The sequence below is a fragment of the Macaca nemestrina genome, chromosome 11, assembly GCF_043159975.1.
Source record: "Macaca nemestrina isolate mMacNem1 chromosome 11, mMacNem.hap1, whole genome shotgun sequence".
Classification (NCBI taxonomy): Eukaryota; Metazoa; Chordata; class Mammalia; order Primates; family Cercopithecidae; genus Macaca; species Macaca nemestrina.
In genome coordinates, this window is record NC_092135.1 from 25,936,723 (window position 1) to 25,957,638 (window position 20,916).

A 20,916-nucleotide genomic window follows, 5' to 3' on the forward strand; every position below is an offset into this window, starting at 1 on the left:
GAAAGCTTCTTTCCAGATTTCATCTGAGGATATTTCCTTTTTCACCAGAGCCCTCTATGGGCTTCCAAATATCACTTTGCCAATTCCACAAGAACTGTCTTAACGAAAGGCTTCTTGAGGGGAAAGCTGTAACTCTGTGAGATGATTTCACAGAACACAAAGAAGTTTCTCAGAAAGCTTCTTTCTCTTTGTTATCGGAGGATATATCCTTTGGCCCTATAGTTTTCAATGGGATCCGAAATATCTGCTCTCAGATTGTACAGAAAGAAGGCTAGCAAAGAGATCCTCGAAATACACATGTAACTCTGTGAGATGAATTAACAGAACACTAAGCAGTTTCTCAGAAAACTTCTTTCCAGATTTCATCTGAGGATATTTCCTTTTACACCATAGCCCTCTAAGGGCTTCCAAATATCACTTTGCCAATTCCACAAGATCTGTCATAGCGAAAGGCTTCTTGAGGGGAAAGCTGTAACTCTGTGAGATGATTTCACAGAACACAAAGAAGTTTCTCAGAAAGCTTCTTTCTCTTTGTTATCGGAGGATATTTCCTTTGGCCCTATAGTCTTCAAATGGATCCGAAATATCTGTTCTCAGATTCCACAGAAATACGACTAGGAAAGAGATCCTCGAAATACACATGTAACTCTGTGAGATGAATTAACAGAACACTAAGCAGTTTCTCAGAAAGATTCTTTCCAGATTTCATCTGAGGATATTTCCTTTTTCATCATAGCCGTCTATGGGCTTCCAAATATCACTTTTCCAATTCCACAAGAACTGTCTTAGCGAAAGGCTTCTTCAGGGGAAAGCTGTAACTCTGTGAGATGATTTCACAGAACACAAAGAAGTTTCTCAGAAAGCTTCTTTATCTTTGCTATCGGAGGATATTTCCTTTGGCCCTATAGTCTTCAAAGGGATCCGAAATATCTGTTCTCAGATTCCACAGAAAGAAGGCTAGGAAAGAGATCCTCGAAATACCCATGTAACTCTGTGAGATGAATTAACAGAACACTAAGCAGTTTCTCAGAAAGCTTCTTTCCAGATTTCATCTGAGAATATTTTCTTTTTCACCATAGCCCTCTATGGGCTTCCAAATATCACTTTGTCAATTACACAAAAACTGTCTTATCGAAAGGCTTCTTGAGGGGAAAGCTGTAACTCTGTGAGATGATTTCACAGAACACAAAGAAGTTTCTCAGAAAGCTTCTTTCTCTTTGTTATCGGAGGATACTTCCTTTGGCCCTATAGTCTTCAACGGGATCCGAAATATCTGTTCTCAGATTCCACAGAAAGAAGGCTAGCAAAGAGATCCTCGAAATACACATGTAACTCCGTGACATGAATTAACAGAACACTAAGCAGTTTCTCAGAAAGCTTCTTTCCAGATTTTATCTGAGGATATTTCCTTTTTCACCAGAGCCCTCTATGGGCTTCCAAATATCACTTTGCCAATTCCACAAGAACTGTCTTAGCGAAAGGCTTCTTCAGGGGAAAGCTGTAACTCTGTGAGATGATTTCACAGAACACAAAGAAGTTTCTCAGAAAGCTTTTTTCTCTTTGTTATCCGAGGATATTATCTTTGGCCCTATAGCCTTCAAAGGGATCCAAAATATCTGTTCTCAGATTCCACAGAAATAGGGCTAGCAAAGAGATCCTCGAAATACACATGTAACTCTGTGAGATGAATTAACAGAACACTAAGCAGTTTCTCAGAAAGCTTCTTTCCAGATTTCACCTGACGATATTTCCTTTTTCACCATAGCCCTCTATGGGCTTCCAAATATCACTTTGCCAATTCCACAAGAACTGTCTTAGCGAAAGGCTTCTTGAGGGGAAAGCTGTAACTCTGTGAGATGATTTCACAGAACACAAAGAAGTTTCTCCGAAAGCTTCTTTCTCTTTGTTATCGGAGGATATTTCCTTTGGCCCTATAGTCTTCAAAGGGATCCGAAATATCTGTTCTCAGATTCCACAGAAAGAAGGCTAGGAAAGATATCCTCGAAATACACTTGTAACTCTGTGAGATGAATTCACAGAACACTAAGCAGTTTCTCAGAAAGCTTCTTTCCAGATTTCATCTGATGATATTTACTTTTTCACCATAGCCCTCTATGGGCTTTCAAATATCACTTTGCCAATTCCACAAGAACTATCTTAGCGAAAGGCTTCTTGAGGGGAAAGCTGTAACTCTGTGAGATGATTTCACAGAACACAAAGAAGTTTCTCAGAAAGCTTCTTTCTCTTTGTTATCGGAGGATATTTCCTTTGGCCCTATAGTCTTCAAAGGGATCCGAAATATTTGTTCTCAGATTTCACAGAAATAGGGCTAGCAAAGAGATCCTCGAAATACACATGTAACTCTGTGAGATGAATTAACAGAACACTAAGCAGTTTCTCAGAAAGCTTCTTTCCAGATTTCATCTGAGGATATTTCCTTTTTCACCAGAGCCCTCTATGGGCTTCCAAATATCACTTTACCAATTCCATAAGACCTGTCTTAGCGAAAGGCTTCTTGAGGGGAAAGCTGTAACTCTGTGAGATGATTTCACAGAACACAAAGAAGTTTCTCAGAAAGCTTCTTTCTCTTTGTTATCGGAGGATATTTCCTTTGGCCCTATAGTCTTCAAAGGGATCCGAAATATCTGTTCTCAGATTCCACAGAAATAGGGCTAGCAAAGAGATCCTCGAAATACACATGTAACTCTGTGAGATAAATTCACAGAACACTAAGCACTTTCTCAGAAAGCTTCTTTCCAGATTTCATCTGAGGATATTTCCTTTTTCACCATAGCCCTCTATGGGCTTCCAAATATCACTTTGCCAATTCCACAAGAACTGTCTTAGCGAAAGGCTTCTTCAGGGGAAAGCTGTAACTCTGTGAGATGATTTCACAGAACACAAAGAAGTTTCTCAGAAAGCTTCTTTCTCTTTGTTATCGGAGGATATTTCCTTTGGCCCTATAGTCTTCAACGGGATCCGAAATATCTGTTCTCAGATTCCACAGAGAGAAGGCTAGCAAAAAATCCTCGAAATACACATGTAACTCTGTGACATGAATTAACAGAACACTGAGCAGTTTCTCAGAAAGCTTCTTTCCAGATTTCATCTGAGGATACTTCCGTTTTCAACATAGCCCTCTATGGGCTTCCAAATATCACTTTGCCAATTCCACAAGAACTGTCTTAGCGAAAGGCTTCTTGAGGGGAAATCTGTAACTCTGTGAGATGATTTCACAGAACACAAAGAAGTTTCTCAGAAAGCTTCTTTCTCTTTGTTATTCGAGGATATTTCCTTTGGCCCTATAGCCTTCAAAGGGATCCAAAATATCTGTCTCATTTTCCACAGAAATAGTGCTAGCAAGAGATCCTCGAAATACACATGTAACTCTGTGAGATGAATTAACAGAACACTAAGCAGTTTCGCAGAAAGCTTCTTTCCAGATTTCATCTGACGATATTTCCTTTTTCACCATAGCCCTCTATGGGCTTTCAAATATCACTTTGCCAATTCCACAAGAACTATCTTAGCGAAACGCTTCTTGAGGGGAAAGCTGTAACTCTGTGAGATGATTTCACAGAACACAAAGAAGTTTCTCAGAAAGCTTCTTTCTCTTTGTTATCCGAGGATATTTCCTTTGGCCCTATAGCCTTCAAAGGGATCCAAAATAACTGTTCTCAGATTCCACAGAAATACGGCTAGCAAAGAGATCCTCGAAATACACATGTAACACTGTGACATGAATTAACAGAACACTAAGCAGTTTCTCAGAAAGCTTCTTTCCAGATTTAATCTGACGATATTTCCTTTTTCACCATAGCCCTCTATGGGCTTCCAAATATCACTTTGCCAATTCCACAAGAACTGTCTTAGCGAAAGGCTTCTTGAGGGGAAAGCTGTAACTCTGTGAGATGATTTCACAGAACACAAAGAAGTTTCTCAGAAAGCTTCTTTCTCTTTGTTATCGGAGGATATTTCTTTGGCCCTATAGTCTTCAAAGGGATCCGAAATATCTGTTCTCAGATTCCACAGAAGTACGGCTAGCAAAGAGATCCTCGAAACACACATGTAACTCTGTGAGATGAATTAACAGAACACTAAGCAGTTTCGCAGAAATCTTCTTTTCAGATTTTATCTAAGGATATTTCCTTTTTCACCGTAGCCCTCTATGGGCTTCCAAATATCACTTTGCCAATTCCACAAGAACTGTCTTAGCGAAAGGCTTCTTGAGGGGAAAGCTGTAACTCTGTGAGATGATTTCACAGAACACAAAGAAGTTTCTCAGAAAGCTTCTTTCTCTTTGTTATCGGAGGATATTTCCTTTGGCCCTATAGTCTTCAAATGGATCCGAAATATCTGTTCTCAGATTCTAAAGAAATAGGACTAGCAAAGAGATCCTCGAAATACACATGTAACTCTGTGAGATAAATTCACAGAACACTAAGCAGTTTCTCAGAAAGCTTCTTTCCAGATTTTATCTAAGGATATTTCCTTTTTCACCATAGCCCTCTATGGGCTTCCAAATATCACTTTGCCAATTCCACAAGAACTGTCTTAGCGAAAGGCTTCTTGAGGGGAAAGCTGTAACTCTGTGAGATGATTTCACAGAACACAAAGAAGTTTCTCAGAAAGCTTCTTTCTCTTTGTTATCGGAGGATATTTCCTTTGGCCCTATAGTCTTCAACGGGATCCGAAATATCTGTTCTCAGATTCCACAGAAAGAAGGCTAGCAAAGAAATCCTCGAAATACACATGTAAATCTGTGACATGAATTAACAGAACACTAAGCAGTTTCTCAGAAAGCTTCTTTCCAGATTTCATCTGAGGATATTTCCTTTTTCACCATAGCCCTCTATGGGCTTCCAAATATCACTTTGCCAATTCCACAAGAACTGTCTTAGCGAAAGGCTTCTTGAGGGGAAATCTATAATTCAGTGAGATGATTTCACAGAACACAAAGAAGTTTCTCAGAAAGCTTCTTTCTCTTTGTTATTCGAGGATATTTCCTTTGGCCCTATAGCCTTCAAAGGGATCCAAAATATCTATCTCAGATTCCACAGAAATAGTGCTAACAAGAGATCCTCGAAATACACATGTAACTCTGTGAGATGAATTAACAGAACACTAAGCAGTTTCGCAGAAAGCTTCTTTCCAGATTTCATCTGACGATATTTCCTTTTTCACCAGAGCCCTCTATGGGCTTTCAAATATCACTTTGCCATTTCCACAAGAACTATCTCAGCGAAAGACTTCTTGAGGGGAAAGCTGTAACTCTGTGAGATGATTTCACAGAACACAAAGGAGTTTCTCAGAAAGCTTCTTTCTCTTTGTTATCGGAGGATATTTCCTTTGGCCCTATAGTCTTCAAAGGGATCCGAAATATCTGTTCTCAGATTTCACAGAAATAGGGCTAGCAAAGAGATCCTCGAAATACACATGTAACTCTGTGAGATGAATTAACAGAACACTAAGCAGTTTCTCAGAAAGCTTCTTTCCAGATTTCATCTGAGGATATATCCTTTTTCACCAGAGCCCTCTATGGGCTTCCAAATATCACTTTACCAATTCCACAAGACCTGTCTTAGCGAAAGGCTTCTTGATGGGAAAGCTGTAACTCTGTGAGATGATTTCACAGAACACAAAGTAGTTTCTCAGAAAGCTTCTTTCTCTTTGTTATCGGAGGATATTTCCTTTGGCCCTATAGTGATCAAAGGGAACCGAAATATCTGTTCTCAGATCCCACAGAAAGAAGGCTAGCAAAGAGATCCTCGAAATACACATGTAAGTCTGTGAGATGAATTCACAGAACACTAAGCATTTTCTCAGAAAGCTTATTTCCAGATTTCATCAGATGATATTTACTTTTTCACCAGAGCCCTCTATGGGCTTCCAAATATCACTTTGCCAATTCCACAAGAACTGTCTTAGCGAAAGGCTTCTTGAGGGGAAAGCTGTAACTCTGTGAGATGATTTCACAGAACACAAAGAAGTTTCTCAGAAAGCTTCTTTCTCTTTGTTATCAGAGGTATTTCCTTTGGCCCTATAGTCTTCAAAGGGATCCGAAATATCTTTTCTCAGATTCCACAGAAATAGGGCTAGCAAAGAGATCCTCGAAATACACATGTAACTCTGTGAGATGAATTAACAGAACACTAAGCAGTTTCTCAGAAAGCTTCTTTCCAGATTTCATCTGAGGATATATCCTTTTTCACCAGAGCCCTCTATGGGCTTCCAAATATCACTTTACCAATTCCACAAGACCTGTCTTAGCGAAAGGCTTCTTGAGGGGAAAGCTGTAACTCTGTGAGATGATTTCACAGAACACAAAGAAGTTTCTCAGAAAGCTTCTTTCTCTTTGTTATCGGAGGATATTTCCTTTGGCCCTATAGTCTTCAAAGGGATCCGAAATATCTGTTCTCAGATTCTAAAGAAATAGGACTAGCAAAGAGATCCTCGAAATACACATGTAACTCTGTGAGATGAATTCTCAGAACACTAAGCAGTTTCTCAGAAAGCTTCTTTCCAGTTTTTATCTAAGGATATTTCCTTTTTCACCATAGACTTCTATGGGCTTCCAAATATTATTTTGCCAATTCCACAAGAACTGTCTTAGCGAAAGGCTTCTTCAGGGGAAAGCTGTAACTCTGTGAGATGATTTCAAAGAACACAAAGAAGTTTCTCAGAAAGCTTCTTTCTCTTTGTTATCGGAGGATATTTCCTTTGGCCCTATAGTCTTCAAAGGGATCCGAAATATCTGTTCTCAGATTCTAAAGAAATAGGACTAGCAAAGAGATCCTCGAAATACACATGTAACTCTGTGAGATGAATTAACAGAACACTAAGCAGTTTCTCAGAAAGCTTCTTTCCAGATTTCATCTGAGGATATTTCCTTTTTCACCAGAGCCCTCTATGGGCTTCCAAATATCACTTTGCCAATTCCACAAGAACTGTCTTAGCGAAAGGCTTCTTGAGGGGAAAGCTGTAACTCTGTGAGATGATTTCACAGAACACAAGGAAGTTTCTCAGAAAGCTTCTTTCTCTTTGTTATCGGAGGATATTTCCTTTGGCCCTATAGTCTTCAAAGGGATCCGAAATATCTGTTCTCTGATTCCACAGAAAGAAGGCTAGCAAAGAGATCCTCGAAATACACATGTAACTCTGTGAGATGAATTCACAGAACACTAAGCAGTTTCTCAGAAAGCTTCTTTCCAGATTTCATCTGAGGATATTTCCTTTTTCACCATAGCCCTCTATGGGCTTCCAAATATCACTTTGCCAATTCCACAAAAACTGTCTTAGCGAAAGGCTTCTTCAGGGGAAAGCTGTAACTCTGTGAGATGATTTCACAGAACACAAAGAAGTTTCTCAGAAAGCTTCTTTCTCTTTGTTATCGGAGGATATTTTCTTTGGCCCTATAGTCCTCAAAGGGATCCGAAATATCTGTTCTCAGATTCCACAGAAATAAGGCTAGCAAAGAGATCCTCGAAATACACATGTAACTCTGTGAGATGAATTAATAGAACACTAAGCAGTTTCTCAGAAAGCTTCTTTCCAGATTTCATCTGAGGATATTTCCTTTTTCACCATAGCCCTCTATGGGCTTCCACATATCTCTTTGCCAATTCCACAAGACCTGTCTCAGAGAAAGGCTTCTTCAGGGGAAAGCTGTAACTCTGTGAGATGATTAAATAGAACACAAAGAAGTTTCTCAGAAAGCTTCTTTCTCTTTGTATCGGAGGATATTCCCTTTGGCCCTATAGTCTTCAAATGGATACGAAATATCTGTTCTCAGATTCCACAGAAAGAAGGCTAGCAAAGAAATCCTCGAAATACACATGTAACTCTGTGACATGAATTAACAGAACACTAAGCAGTTTCTCAGAAAGCTTCTTTCCAGATTTCATCTGAGGATATTTCCTTTTTCACCATATCCCTCTATGGGCTTCCAAATATCACTTTGCCAATTCCACAAGAACTGTCTTAGCGAAAGGCTTCTTCAGGGGAAAGCTGTAACTCTGTGAGATGATTTCACAGAACACAAAGAAGTTTCTCAGAAAGCTTCTTTCTCTTCGTTATCGGAGGATATTTCCTTTGGCCCTATAGTCTTCAAAGGGATCCGAAATATCTGTTCTCAGATTCTAAAGAAATAGGACTAGCAAAGAGATCCTCGAAATACACATGTAACTCTGTGAGATGAATTAACAGAACACTAAGCAGTTTCACAGAAAGCTTCTTTCCAGATTTCATCTGAGGATATTTCCTTTTTCACCAGAGCCCTCTATGGGCTTCCAAATATCACTTTGCCAATTCCACAAGAACTGTCTTAGCGAAAGGCTTCTTGAGGGGAAAGCTGTAACTCTGTGAGATGATTTCACAGAACACAAAGAAGTTTCTCAGAAAGCTTCTTTCTCTTTGTTATCGGAGGATATATCCTTTGGCCCTATAGTTTTCAATGGGATCCGAAATATCTGCTCTCAGATTGTACAGAAAGAAGGCTAGCAAAGAGATCCTCGAAATACACATGTAACTCTGTGAGATGAATTAACAGAACACTAAGCAGTTTCTCAGAAAACTTCTTTCCAGATTTCATCTGAGGATATTTCCTTTTACACCATAGTCCTCTAAGGGCTTCCAAATATCACTTTGCCAATTCCACAAGATCTGTCATAGCGAAAGGCTTCTTGAGGGGAAAGCTGTAACTCTGTGAGATGATTTCACAGAACACAAAGAAGTTTCTCAGAAAGCTTCTTTCTCTTTGTTATCGGAGGATATTTCCTTTGGCCCTATAGTCTTCAAATGGATCCGAAATATCTGTTCTCAGATTCCACAGAAATACGACTAGCAAAGAGATCCTCGAAATACACATGTAACTCTGTGAGATGAATTAACAGAACACTAAGCAGTTTCTCAGAAAGATTCTTTCCAGATTTCATCTGAGGATATTTCCTTTTTCATCATAGCCATCTATGGGCTTCCAAATATCACTTTTCCAATTCCACAAGAACTGTCTTAGCGAAAGGCTTCTTCAGGGGAAAGCTGTAACTCTGTGAGATGATTTCACAGAACACAAAGAAGTTTCTCAGAAAGCTTCTTTCTCTTTGCTATCGGAGGATATTTCCTTTGGCCCTATAGTCTTCAAAGGGATCCGAAATATCTGTTCTCAGATTCCACAGAAAGAAGGCTAGGAAAGAGATCCTCGAAATACCCATGTAACTCTGTGAGATGAATTAACAGAACACTAAGCAGTTTCTCAGAAAGCTTCTTTCCAGATTTCATCTGAGAATATTTTCTTTTTCACCATAGCCCTCTATGGGCTTCCAAATATCACTTTGACAATTACACAAAAACTGTCTTATCGAAAGGCTTCTTGAGGGGAAAGCTGTAACTCTGTGAGATGATTTCACAGAACACAAAGAAGTTTCTCAGAAAGCTTCTTTCTCTTTGTTATCGGAGGATACTTCCTTTGGCCCTATAGTCTTCAACGGGATCCGAAATATCTGTTCTCAGATTCCACAGAAAGAAGGCTAGCAAAGAGATCCTCGAAATACACATGTAACTCCATGACATGAATTAACAGAACACTAAGCAGTTTCTCAGAAAGCTTCTTTCCAGATTTTATCTGAGGATATTTCCTTTTTCACCAGAGCCCTCTATGGGCTTCCAAATATCACTTTGCCAATTCCACAAGAACTGTCTTAGCGAAAGGCTTCTTCAGGGGAAAGCTGTAACACTGTGAGATGATTTCACAGAACACAAAGAAGTTTCTCAGAAAGCTTCTCTCTCTTTGTTATCCGAGGATATTATCTTTGGCCCTATAGCCTTCAAAGGGATCCAAAATATCTGTTCTCAGATTCCACAGAAATAGGGCTAGCAAAGAGATCCTCGAAATACACATGTAACTCTGTGAGATGAATTAACAGAACACTAAGCAGTTTCTCAGAAAGCTTCTTTCCAGATTTCACCTGACGATATTTCCTTTTTCACCATAGCCCTCTATGGGCTTCCAAATATCACTTTGCCAATTCCACAAGAACTGTCTTAGCGAAAGGCTTCTTGAGGGGAAAGCTGTAACTCTGTGAGATGATTTCACAGAACACAAAGAAGTTTCTCCGAAAGCTTCTTTCTCTTTGTTATCGGAGGATATTTCCTTTTGCCCTATAGTCTTCAAAGGGATCCGAAATATCAGTTCTCAGATTCCACAGAAAGAAGGCTAGGAAAGATATCCTCGAAATACACTTGTAACTCTGTGAGATGAATTCACAGAACACTAAGCAGTTTCTCAGAAAGCTTCTTTCCAGATTTCATCTGATGATATTTACTTTTTCACCATAGCCCTCTATGGGCTTTCAAATATCACTTTGCCAATTCCACAAGAACTATCTTAGCGAAAGGCTTCTTGAGGGGAAAGCTGTAACTCTGTGAGATGATTTCACAGAACACAAAGAAGTTTCTCAGAAAGCTTCTTTCTCTTTGTTATCGGAGGATATTTCCTTTGGCCCTATAGTCTTCAAAGGGATCCGAAATATCTGTTCTCAGATTTCACAGAAATAGGGCTAGCAAAGAGATCCTCGAAATACACATGTAACTCTGTGAGATGAATTAACAGAACACTAAGCAGTTTCTCAGAAAGCTTCTTTCCAGATTTCATCTGAGGATATTTCCTTTTTCACCAGAGCCCTCTATGGGCTTCCAAATATCACTTTACCAATTCCATAAGACCTGTCTTAGCGAAAGGCTTCTTGAGGGGAAAGCTGTAACTCTGTGAGATGATTTCACAGAACACAAAGAAGTTTCTCAGAAAGCTTCTTTCTCTTTGTTATCGGAGGATATTTCCTTTGGCCCTATAGTCTTCAAAGGGATCCGAAATATCTGTTCTCAGATTCCACAGAAATAGGGCTAGCAAAGAGATCCTCGAAATACACATGTAACTCTGTGAGATAAATTCACAGAACACTAAGCACTTTCTCAGAAAGCTTCTTTCCAGATTTCATCTGAGGATATTTCCTTTTTCACCATAGCCCTCTATGGGCTTCCAAATATCACTTTGCCAATTCCACAAGAACTGTCTTAGCGAAAGGCTTCTTGAGGGGAAAGCTGTAACTCTGTGAGATGATTTCACAGAACACAAAGAAGTTTCTCAGAAAGCTTCTTTCTCTTTGTTATCGGAGGATATTTCCTTTGGCCCTATAGTCTTCAACGGGATCCGAAATATCTGTTCTCAGATTCCACAGAGAGAAGGCTAGCAAAAAATCCTCGAAATACACATGTAACTCTGTGACATGAATTAACAGAACACTGAGCAGTTTCTCAGAAAGCTTCTTTCCAGATTTCATCTGAGGATACTTCCGTTTTCAACATAGCCCTCTATGGGCTTCCAAATATCACTTTGCCAATTCCACAAGAACTGTCTTAGCGAAAGGCTTCTTGAGGGGAAATCTGTAACTCTGTGAGATGATTTCACAGAACACAAAGAAGTTTCTCAGAAAGCTTCTTTCTCTTTGTTATTCGAGGATATTTCCTTTGGCCCTATAGCCTTCAAATGGATCCAAAATATCTGTCTCAGATTCCACAGAAATAGTGCTAGCAAGAGATCCTCGAAATACACATGTAACTCTGTGAGATGAATTAACAGAACACTAAGCAGTTTCGCAGAAAGCTTCTTTCCAGATTTCATCTGACGATATTTCCTTTTTCACCATAGCCCTCTATGGGCTTTCAAATATCACTTTGCCAATTCCACAAGAACTATCTTAGCGAAACGCTTCTTGAGGGGAAAGCTGTAACTCTGTGAGATGATTTCACAGAACACAAAGAAGTTTCTCAGAAAGCTTCTTTCTCTTTGTTATCCGAGGATATTTCCTTTGGCCCTATAGCCTTCAAAGGGATCCAAAATATCTGTTCTCAGATTCCACAGAAATACGGCTAGCAAAGAGATCCTCGAAATACACATGTAACACTGTGACATGAATTAACAGAACACTAAGCAGTTTCTCAGAAAGCTTCTTTCCAGATTTAATCTGACGATATTTCCTTTTTCACCTTAGCCCTCTATGGGCTTCCAAATATCACTTTGCCAATTCCACAAGAACTGTCTTAGCGAAAGGCTTCTTGAGGGGAAAGCTGTAACTCTGTGAGATGATTTCACAGAACACAAAGAAGTTTCTCAGAAAGCTTCTTTATCTTTGTTATCGGAGGATATTTCCTTTGGCCCTATAGTCTTCAAAGGGATCCGAAATATCTGTTCTCAGATTCTAAAGAAATAGGACTAGCAAAGAGATCCTCGAAATACACATGTAACTCTGTGAGATGAATTAACAGAACACTAAGCAGTTTCACAGAAAGCTTCTTTCCAGATTTCATCTGAGGATATTTCCTTTTTCACCAGAGCCCTCTATGGGCTTCCAAATATCACTTTGCCAATTCCACAAGAACTGTCTTAGCGAAAGGCTTCTTGAGGGGAAAGCTGTAACTCTGTGAGATGATTTCACAGAACACAAAGAAGTTTCTCAGAAAGCTTCTTTCTCTTTGTTATCGGAGGATATATCCTTTGGCCCTATAGTTTTCAATGGGATCCGAAATATCTGCTCTCAGATTGTACAGAAAGAAGGCTAGCAAAGAGATCCTCGAAATACACATGTAACTCTGTGAGATGAATTAACAGAACACTAAGCAGTTTCTCAGAAAACTTCTTTCCAGATTTCATCTGAGGATATTTCCTTTTACACCATAGCCCTCTAAGGGCTTCCAAATATCACTTTGCCAATTCCACAAGATCTGTCATAGCGAAAGGCTTCTTGAGGGGAAAGCTGTAACTCTGTGAGATGATTTCACAGAACACAAAGAAGTTTCTCAGAAAGCTTCTTTCTCTTTGTTATCGGAGGATATTTCCTTTGGCCCTATAGTCTTCAAATGGATCCGAAATATCTGTTCTCAGATTCCACAGAAATACGACTAGCAAAGAGATCCTCGAAATACACATGTAACTCTGTGAGATGAATTAACAGAACACTAAGCAGTTTCTCAGAAAGATTCTTTCCAGATTTCATCTGAGGATATTACCTTTTTCATCATAGCCGTCTATGGGCTTCCAAATATCACTTTTCCAATTCCACAAGAACTGTCTTAGCGAAAGGCTTCTTCAGGGGAAAGCTGTAACTCTGTGAGATGATTTCACAGAACACAAAGAAGTTTCTCAGAAAGCTTCTTTCTGTTTGCTATCGGAGGATATTTCCTTTGGCCCTATAGTCTTCAAAGGGATCCGAAATATCTGTTCTCAGATTCCACAGAAAGAAGGCTAGGAAAGAGATCCTCGAAATACCCATGTAACTCTGTGAGATGAATTAACAGAACACTAAGCAGTTTCTCAGAAAGCTTCTTTCCAGATTTCATCTGAGAATATTTTCTTTTTCACCATAGCCCTCTATGGGCTTCCAAATATCACTTTGACAATTACACAAAAACTGTCTTATCGAAAGGCTTCTTGAGGGGAAAGCTGTAACTCTGTGAGATGATTTCACAGAACACAAAGAAGTTTCTCAGAAAGCTTCTTTCTCTTTGTTATCGGAGGATACTTCCTTTGGCCCTATAGTCTTCAACGGGATCCGAAATATCTGTTCGCAGATTCCACAGAAAGAAGGCTAGCAAAGAGATCCTCGAAATACACATGTAACTCCGTGACATGAATTAACAGAACACTAAGCAGTTTCTCAGAAAGCTTCTTTCCAGATTTTATCTGAGGATATTTCCTTTTTCACCAGAGCCCTCTATGGGCTTCCAAATATCACTTTGCCAATTCCACAAGAACTGTCTTAGCGAAAGGCTTCTTCAGGGGAAAGCTGTAACTCTGTGAGCTGATTTCACAGAACACAAAGAAGTTTCTCAGAAAGCTTCTTTCTCTTTGTTATCCGAGGATATTATCTTTGGCCCTATAGCCTTCAAAGGGATCCAAAATATCTGTTCTCAGATTCCACAGAAATAGGGCTAGCAAAGAGATCCTCGAAATACACATGTAACTCTGTGAGATGAATTAACAGAACACTAAGCAGTTTCTCAGAAAGCTTCTTTCCAGATTTCACCTGACGATATTTCCTTTTTCACCATAGCCCTCTATGGGCTTCCAAATATCACTTTGCCAATTCCACAAGAACTGTCTTAGCGAAAGGCTTCTTGAGGGGAAAGCTGTAACTCTGTGAGATGATTTCACAGAACACAAAGAAGTTTCTCCGAAAGCTTCTTTCTCTTTGTTATCGGAGGATATTTCCTTTGGCCCTATAGTCTTCAAAGGGATCCGAAATATCTGTTCTCAGATTCCACAGAAAGAAGGCTAGGAAAGATATCCTCGAAATACACTTGTAACTCTGTGAGATGAATTCACAGAACACTAAGCAGTTTCTCAGAAAGCTTCTTTCCAGATTTCATCTGATGATATTTACTTTTTCACCATAGCCCTCTATGGGCTTTCAAATATCACTTTGCCAATTCCACAAGAACTATCTTAGCGAAAGGCTTCTTGAGGGGAAAGCTGTAACTCTGTGAGATGATTTCCCAGAACACAAAGAAGTTTCTCAGAAAGCTTCTTTCTCTTTGTTATCGGAGGATATTTCCTTTGGCCCTATAGTCTTCAAAGGGATCCGAAATATCTGTTCTCAGATTTCACAGAAATAGGGCTAGCAAAGAGATCCTCGAAATACACATGTAATTCTGTGAGATGAATTAACAGAACACTAAGCAGTTTCTCAGAAAGCTTCTTTCCAGATTTCATCTGAGGATATTTCCTTTTTCACCAGAGCCCTCTATGGGCTTCCAAATATCACTTTACCAATTCCATAAGACCTGTCTTAGCGAAAGGCTTCTTGAGGGGAAAGCTGTAACTCTGTGAGATGATTTCACAGAACACAAAGAAGTTTCTCAGAAAGCTTCTTTCTCTTTGTTATCGGAGGATATTTCCTTTGGCCCTATAGTCTTCAAAGGGATCCGAAATATCTGTTCTCAGATTCCACAGAAATAGGGCTAGCAAAGAGATCCTCGAAATACACATGTAACTCTGTGAGATAAATTCACAGAACACTAAGCACTTTCTCAGAAAGCTTCTTTCCAGATTTCATCTGAGGATATTTCCTTTTTCACCATAGCCCTCTATGGGCTTCCAAATATCACTTTGCCAATTCCACAAGAACTGTCTTAGCGAAAGGCTTCTTGAGGGGAAAGCTGTAACTCTGTGAGATGATTTCACAGAACACAAAGAAGTTTCTCAGAAAGCTTCTTTCTCTTTGTTATCGGAGGATATTTCCTTTGGCCCTATAGTCTTCAACGGGATCCGAAATATCTGTTCTCAGATTCCACAGAGAGAAAGCTAGGAAAAAATCCTCGAAATACACATGTAACTCTGTGACATGAATTAACAGAACACTGAGCAGTTTCTCAGAAAGCTTCTTTCCAGATTTCATCTGACGATATTTCCTTTTTCACCATAGCCCTCTATGGGCTTTCAAATATCACTTTGCCAATTCCACAAGAACTATCTTAGCGAAACGCTTCTTGAGGGGAAAGCTGTAACTCTGTGAGATGATTTCACAGAACACAAAGAAGTTTCTCAGAAAGCTTCTTTCTCTTTGTTATTCGAGGATATTTCCTTTGGCCCTATAGCCTTCAAATGGATCCAAAATATCTGTCTCAGATTCCACAGAAATAGTGCTAGCAAGAGATCCTCGAAATACACATGTAACTCTGTGAGATGAATTAACAGAACACTAAGCAGTTTCGCAGAAAGCTTCTTTCCAGATTTCATCTGACGATATTTCCTTTTTCACCATAGCCCTCTATGGGCTTTCAAATATCACTTTGCCAATTCCACAAGAACTATCTTAGCGAAACGCTTCTTGAGGGGAAAGCTGTAACTCTGTGAGATGATTTCACAGAACACAAAGAAGTTTCTCAGAAAGCTTCTTTCTCTTTGTTATCCGAGGATATTTCCTTTGGCCCTATAGCCTTCAAAGGGATCCAAAATATCTGTTCTCAGATTCCACAGAAATACGGCTAGCAAAGAGATCCTCGAAATACACATGTAGCACTGTGACATGAATTAACAGAACACTAAGCAGATTCTCAGAAAGCTTCTTTCCAGATTTAATCTGACGATATTTCCTTTTTCACCATAGCCCTCTTTGGGCTTCCAAATATCACTTTGCCAATTCCACAAGAACTGTCTTAGCGAAAGGCTTCTTGAGGGGAAAGCTGTAACTCTGTGAGATGATTTCACAGAACACAAAGAAGTTTCTCAGAAAGCTTCTTTCTCTTTGTTATCGGAGGATATTTCTTTGGCCCTATAGTCTTCAAAGGGATCCGAAATATCTGTTCTCAGATTCCACAGAAATACGGCTAGCAAAGAGATCCTCGAAATACACATGTAACTCTGTGAGATGAATTAACAGAACACTAAGCAGTTTCGCAGAAATCTTCTTTTCAGATTTTATCTAAGGATATTTCCTTTTTCACCGTAGCCCTCTATGGACTTCCAAATATCACTTTGCCAATTCCACAAGAACTGTCTTAGCGAAAGGCTTCTTGAGGGGAAAGCTGTAACTCTGTGAGATGATTTCACAGAACACAAAGAAGTTTCTCAGAAAGCTTCTTTCTCTTTGTTATCGGAGGATATTTCCTTTGGCCCTATAGTCTTCAAAGGGATCCGAAATATCTGTTCTCAGATTCTAAAGAAATAGGACTAGCAAAGAGATCCTCGAAATACACATGTAACTCTGTGAGATGAATTAACAGAACACTAAGCAGTTTCTCAGAAAGCTTCTTTCCAGATTTCATCTGAGGATATTTCCTTTTTCACCAGAGCCCTCTATGGGCTTCCATATATCACTTTGCCAATTACACAAGAACTGTCTTAGCGAAAGGCTTCTTGAGGGGAAAGCTGTAACTCTGGGAGATGATTTCACAGAACACGAAGAAGTTTCTCAGAAAGCTTCTTTCTCTTTGTTATCGGAGGATATTTCCTTTGGCCTTATAGTTTTCAAAGGGATCCGAAATATCTGTTCTCAGATTCCACAGAAAGAAGGCTAGCAAAGAGATCCTCGAAATACACATGTAACTCTGTGACATGAATTAACAGAACACTAAGCAGTTTCTCAGAAAACTTCTTTCCAGATTTCATCTGAGGATATTTCCTTTTACACCATAGCCCTCTAAGGGCTTCCAAATATCACTTTGTCAATTCCACAAGATCTGTCTTAGCGAAAGGCTTCTTGAGGGGAAAGCTGTAACTCTGTGAGATGATTTCACAGAACACAAAGAAGTTTCTCAGAAAGCTTCTTTCTCTTTGTTATCGGAGGATATTTCCTTTGGCCCTATAGTCTTCAAATGGATCCGAAATATCTGTTCTCATATTCCACAGAAATACGGCTAGCAAAGAGATACTCGAAATACACATGTAACTCTGTGAGATGAATTAACAGAACACTAAGCAGTTTCTCAGAAAGCTTCTTTCCAGATTTCATCTGACGATATTTCCTTTTTCACCATAGCCCTCTATGGGCTTCCAAATATCACTTTGCCAATTCCACAAGAACTGTCTTAGCGAAAGGTTTCTTGAGGGGAAAGCTGTAACTCTGTGAGATGATTTCACAGAACACAAAGAAGTTTCTCCGAAAGCTTCTTTCTCTTTGTTATCGGAGGATCTTTCCTTTGGCCCTATAGTCTTCAAAGGGATCCGAAATATCTGTTCTCAGATTCCACAGAAAGAAGGCTAGGAAAGATATCCTCGAAATACACATGTAACTCTGTGAGATGAATTCACAGAACACTAAGCAGTTTCTCAGAAAGCTTCTTTCCAGATTTCATCTGATGATATTTACTTTTTCACCATAGCCTTCTATGGGCTTTCAAATATCACTTTGCCAATTCCACAAGAACTATCTTAGCGAAAGGCTTCTTGAGGGGAAAGCTGTAACTCTGTGAGATGATTTCACAGAACACAAAGAAATTTCTCAGAAAGCTTCTTTCTCTTTGTTATCGGAGGGTATTTCCTTTGGCCCTATAGTCTTCAAAGGGATCCGAAATATCTGTTCTAAGATTTCACAGAAATAGGGCTAGCAAAGAGATCCTCGAAATACACATGTAACTCTGTGAGATGAATTAACAGAACACTAAGCAGTTTCTCAGAAAGCTTCTTTCCAGATTTCATCTGAGGATATTTCCTTTTTCACCAGAGCCCTCTATGGGCTTCCAAATATCACTTAACCAATTCCACAAGACCTGTCTTAGCGAAAGGCTTCTTGAGGGGAAAGCTGAAACTCTGTGAGATGATTTCACAGAACACAAAGAAGTTTCTCAGAAAGCTTCTTTCTCTTTGTTATCGGAGGATATTTCCTTTGGCCCTATACTCTTCAAAGGGAACCGAAATATCTGTTCTCAGATTCCACAGAAAGAAGGCTAGCAAAGAGGTCCTCGAAATACACATGTAAGTCTGTGAGATAAATTCACAGAACACTAAGCAGTTTCTCAGAAAGCTTCTTTCCAGATTTCATCAGATGATATTTACCTTTTCAAAATAGCCCTCTATGGGCTTCCAAATATCACTTTGCCAATTCCACAAGAACTGTCTTAGCGAAAGGCTTCTTGAGGGGAAAGCTGTAACTCTGTGAGATGATTTCACAGAACACAAAGAAGTTTCTCAGAAAGCTTCTTTCTCTTTGTTATCCGAGCATATTTCCTTTGTCCCTATAGTCTTCAAAGGGATCCGAAATATCTGTTCTCAGATTCCACAGAAAGAAGGCTAGAAAAGAGATCCTCGAAATACCCATGTAACTCTGTGAGATGAATTAACAGAACACTAAGCAGTTTCTCAGAAAGCTTCTTTCCATATTTCATCTGAGGATATTTTCTTTTTCACCGTAGCCCTCTATGGGCTTCCAAATATCACTTTGACAATTCCACAAGAACTGTCTTATCGAAAGGCTTCTTGAGGGGAAAGCTGTAACTCTGTGAGATGATTTCACAGAACACAAAGAAGTTTCTCAGAAAGCTTCTTTCTCTTTGTTATCCGAGGATATTGTTTTTGGCCCTATAGCCTTCAAAGGGATCCAAAATATCTGTTCTCAGATTCCACAGAAATAGGGCTAGCAAAGAGATACTCGAAATACACATGTAACTCTGTGAGATGAATTAACAGAACACTAAGCAGTTTCTCAGAAAGCTTCTTTCCAGATTTCATCAGATGATATTTACCTTTTCACCATAGCCCTCTATGGGCTTCCAAATATCACTTTGCCAATTCCACAAGAACTGTATTAGCGAAAGGCTTCTTCAGGGGAAAGCTGTAACTCTGTGAGATGAATTAACAGAACACTAAGCAGTTTCTCAGAAAGCTTCTTTCCAGATTTCATCTGAGGATATTTCCTTTTTCACCAGAGCCCTATATGGGCTTCCAAATATCACATTTCCAATTCCACAAGAACTGTCTTAGCAAAAGGCTTCTTCAGGGGAAAGCTGTTAGTCTGTGAGATGATTTCACAGAACACAAAGAAGTTTCTCAGAAAGCTTCTTTCTCTTTGTTATCGGAGGATATTTCCTTTGGCCCTATAGTCTTCAAAGGGATCCGAAATATCTGTTCTCAGATTCCACAGAAAGAAGGCTAGCAAAGAGATCCTCGAAATACACATGTAACTCTGTGAGATGAATTCACAGAACACTAAGCAGTTTCTCAGAAAGCTTCTTTCCAGATTTTATCTAAGGATATTTCCTTTTTCACCATAGCCCTCTAGGGGCTTCCAAATATCATTTTGCCAATTCCACAAGAACTGTCTTAGCGAAAGGCTTCTTGAGGGGAAAGCTGTAACTCTGTGAGATGATTTCACAGAACACAAAGAAGTTTCTCCGAAAGCTTCTTTCTCTTTGTTATCGGAGGATATTTCCTTTTGCCCTATAGTCTTCAAAGGGATCCGAAATATCAGTTCTCAGATTCCACAGAAAGAAGGCTAGGAAAGATATCCTCGAAATACACTTGTAACTCTGTGAGATGAATTCACAGAACACTAAGCAGTTTCTCAGAAAGCTTCTTTCCAGATTTCATCTGATGATATTTACTTTTTCACCATAGCCCTCTATGGGCTTTCAAATATCACTTTGCCAATTCCACAAGAACTATCTTAGCGAAAGGCTTCTTGAGGGGAAAGCTGTAACTCTGTGAGATGATTTCACAGAACACAAAGAAGTTTCTCAGAAAGCTTCTTTCTCTTTGTTATCGGAGGATATTTCCTTTGGCCCTATAGTCTTCAAAGGGATCCGAAATATCTGTTCTCAGATTTCACAGAAATAGGGCTAGCAAAGAGATCCTCGAAATACACATGTAACTCTGTGAGATGAATTAACAGAACACTAAGCAGTTTCTCAGAAAGCTTCTTTCCAGATTTCATCTGAGGATATTTCCTTTTTCACCAGAGCCCTCTATGGGCTTCCAAATATCACTTTACCAATTCCATAAGACCTGTCTTAGCGAAAGGCTTCTTGAGGGGAAAGCTGTAACTCTGTGAGATGATTTCACAGAACACAAAGAAGTTTCTCAGAAAGCTTCTTTCTCTTTGTTATCGGAGGATATTTCCTTTGGCCCTATAGTCTTCAAAGTTATCCGAAATATCTGTTCTCAGATTCCACAGAAATAGGGCTAGCAAAGAGATCCTCGAAATACACATGTAACTCTGTGAGATAAATTCACAGAACACTAAGCACTTTCTCAGAAAGCTTCTTTCCAGATTTCATCTGAGGATATTTCCTTTTTCACCATAGCCCTCTATGGGCTTCCAAATATCACTTTGCCAATTCCACAAGAACTGTCTTAGCGAAAGGCTTCTTGAGGGGAAAGCTGTAACTCTGTGAGATGATTTCACAGAACACAAAGAAGTTTCTCAGAAAGCT